Genomic DNA, 3,499 nt, shown 5'->3' on the forward strand with positions numbered 1-3,499 from the left:
GGGACAGAAATAGGAAGTGTTTCATTTCTGTAAAAAGTACCCCTGCTGATGACATCATTACCCTTATACTGACTTAGTTGCACAAACAGGATTTCAACCATTTACTTGTTATCTGTGAATAATGTGTCAGTAATGTGTTACTATGAAAATTGATTTTGATTTTTAAATGAAAAGAAAGTTTAAAAAAACACCAGAAATGGCCTACCAACCTCTCATTGTTGGAAATAACAAGCAGAGAGTACTTCCTACACCAAACTGTAATAGTATTACCAGTAATTACATTATTTAGTGAGAGGAACACTGTTATGCTGTGGTTGCCCCAACATGTAACATCACTGCATGTAACGTGTTGCTTCCAAACTCTGCCACTGCTACTTATACCACTTGACCCTAATGCGGTTGCCGCCCTTGCCCTTGCCACTGCACTCCATTGAGTAAGCAAATGGCCTTGTGGGGGTATTGAAAGGCGCCACGGCGGCGGCGGCGGCAGCTTTTTCTTCTGCCCTCACCTGAGTAATGGGAACAAATCTGCTTGCAACCTGAAAACATGCTCATATTTTATTACTTGCAAACACCAGCCCCAACTACACTCTGGGGGAAAGGACATGGAAGCAAGTGGGTGGTGGGAGGCTAAGAAGAATTCTCTCTCTCTCTCTCACACACACACACCAAAATTTATTTCTGACACAAGGATTCCAAGAAAATGTGGCCTCAGTGCTTCACGGAAGTGGAGAATAGCTGGCTATACAAAAGCCTGGTGCCTATTGTGACAACAGCCCAAGACATTTTGTTATTTGAGGTAAGGGATAAGGCCCCATCCCTAGTTCCGCACTCAAAAGCAAACGGGATGACCAGATGAATCTTCTATCAATGCCGGTAAAGGGAGCACACATGAAAGTAGGAGGCCATTTTATGGGACCGACAGGAGAAAACAGCCAGGGGACAGCCCGTGTTGCCCCATCCCCTGCCATCTGTGGCCTAAGGAAGTTCCCTCACTCTCCCGAATGGTAGGGCTGGCCTAGCCTAGCCCCAGAGTTGAATTTCATAGGCCATGGTGGGAAATCCCAACATTTTGGAAATTAAGGTTTTCTAATAATATAACTGCTGTCAAGTTGATTCTTAGTTACGGTAACCCTTGTCAGGGTTTTCCAGGTAATGAATACAATGGTGCCTCGCATTACGATTGCTTCGTTTAACGACGAAATCGCATTACAATGAACTTTTTCAAGTTCATAGCAAAACAATGTTTCCTATGGGGGAATTTCGCTTTGCAATGATCGGTTCCCTGCTTCGGGAAATGATTCTTCGCAAAACAACAGCTGATCGGCGGTTCAAAATGGCCACCGACTGATTAAAATGACTCCCCGCTGTGTTTAGGGACGGATTCCTTGCAAAACAGGCAGCGAAAATGGCCACCCTATGGAGGATCTTCGCTGGACGGTGAGTTTTAAGCCAATTGGAATGCATTAAACAGGTTTTAATGCGTTTCTATGGGCTTTTAAATTTCGCTTTACAATGTTTTCGTTCTACAGCGATTTCGCTGGAACGAATTAACATCATAATGCGAGGCACCACTGTACTCAGAAGTAGTTTCCCATTCCCTTCTTCTTGGTGGCATCTTGGGACTGGGCAGTTTTTTCTGGGATGTACAGAGAGGGGAACTGAATTCCTAATCTCTGGCTCCACAGCCAGATTCCTAGCCCAGTTAGTTATCCAGCCAGCTGAAGGTTTTCTACACCTGTATTGTTTGGATCATTGTGATCTCTTCTTAGAGGAAAAAGCAGTCCAGACTAGCACCAGTGGCCTAAACATAGGGCTGCTGGGGCCATCTTGTGGCTTTGGTGTGTTTTACAGAAGCTAAAGTGTAGCCTTTGATTTGACTGAAAATACCTTTTACTTATTCTCATGGTACGAGTATCGCCTCCAAAGTTTTTTGTTTCAAATCCTGCTTAGCATTTCAATAACTGATGTTTTTTTCTTTTCATCTTAGAAGTTGGGAGTCCAGACATTTGCACCGCTTCAATCGCAAAGCAACTTGCCGAGCGGAATGGTTGTGTTTACTGTTCGTAGCTTCTGGGTGTTGTGAACATCGTTTGTTTTTTTTTGTATGAGGTGGTCACAGAGGATCCATTCAAGGAGAGACAAAGATGCCACTGGGCAACATTCTTTTTGCTGCTTTGATACCCCACAGGGACATGCATGTAATCATGGTCAGAGATGAGATTTCCCCCGCCACTCCCCCCACAGTGGAAACTCGCAGAATGCCCCGGCCAACATTTCTTGTCTCTTTTTATTTTTGCCAGAAGTTGCTTCCTGACCACAGAGTACTGAGGTCGCCCCTGTTGCCATTCAGGGTTGCCCAGTTGCCCCTAGCATCTCTCTTACTCAGCCCCAGTCTGTTTGTGGCATTGGAGCAGTCTGCTAAAATCAGGCCAGCCATTATCTCTCTGGGTGCTCGGCCTCTAAATGAGAGGTGTACAAACAAACCAGAGAGAAATAGATCCCCAGCCAAATTCAGATATGTTTGAAGGAGAGGGATATAATTGAATCCCCCCCCCATTCGTTTCTGTCAAAGGGAAGGTTGGAAAGCCTACACTTCATACACAAGGGGGCTATCCTCAGGCAGGTCCATGGTGACACGAGGCTATAATTTTACCCAAGAATGTCTTATGCTTTGGAGGGTTTAAAGCTAAATGTGCCTGGGACTCATTCACAAAAGTGAACGCTAGATCTGCCTCTGCGAAGCACATGCATTGGCCGATAATCCTGCTCGCTTTACCTCTGTGTACCTGGTAGCACGCTACTCCACAGTGAGCAAATAGATGCGTGTGGTTTAATTAGAGTCGGATTAATTCAAGCTGACTGCCTGTCTCTGTGTGTAAATAGGGCACTAGAGGTCAGAAAGTACTAAGTATCTTAAAGGTCTCCTTGCATAATGTGAAAAGCTATGGGAGATTGTTGACCTTTGCGTAGACAAAAGAATTAGGAAAGGCGGAATCTCTGTCGTTTGGTACCACTAAACTTAATCTCTTTAACTGTGCAGAATTTTGTCTTTAAATAAAACACGGCTGGTTTTAATCCTTCGGCCACAGGTTAAGGGGCTGCAACCTGCCTTTTGCTCAGTTCAGACCTTGCCTCCGGACCTGGGTGTGGCCATTTACCATGCACAGGCAAGAATTAAGAGAGGCAGAATTTCAGGTATTTAGACATGGTGTTAAGAGAGCCAGTGTGGTGTACTGGACAGAGTGTCAGACTAGGACTCTGGAGATATGGGTTCAAATACCAACTCGGCCACGGAAACTCACTGGGTGGCGGTGACAGCGGTAAATCACCTTGAAAACCCTGTCAGGGTCACCTTAACTTAGAGGTGAGTTGGTGGCACAAAATAAAGGCAACAAGATTTAGTGTTTAGCTGCCTCAGTCATGCCTTCATTTTTTGGGTGGAAGAGAGATCTGAAGTTCTACCAGAAGTGTATGGCCATGTGAAGATGGCAGTGTC

The sequence above is a fragment of the Pogona vitticeps genome, chromosome 1 (assembly GCF_051106095.1).
Source record: "Pogona vitticeps strain Pit_001003342236 chromosome 1, PviZW2.1, whole genome shotgun sequence".
In the NCBI taxonomy this organism is placed as follows: Eukaryota; Metazoa; Chordata; class Lepidosauria; order Squamata; family Agamidae; genus Pogona; species Pogona vitticeps.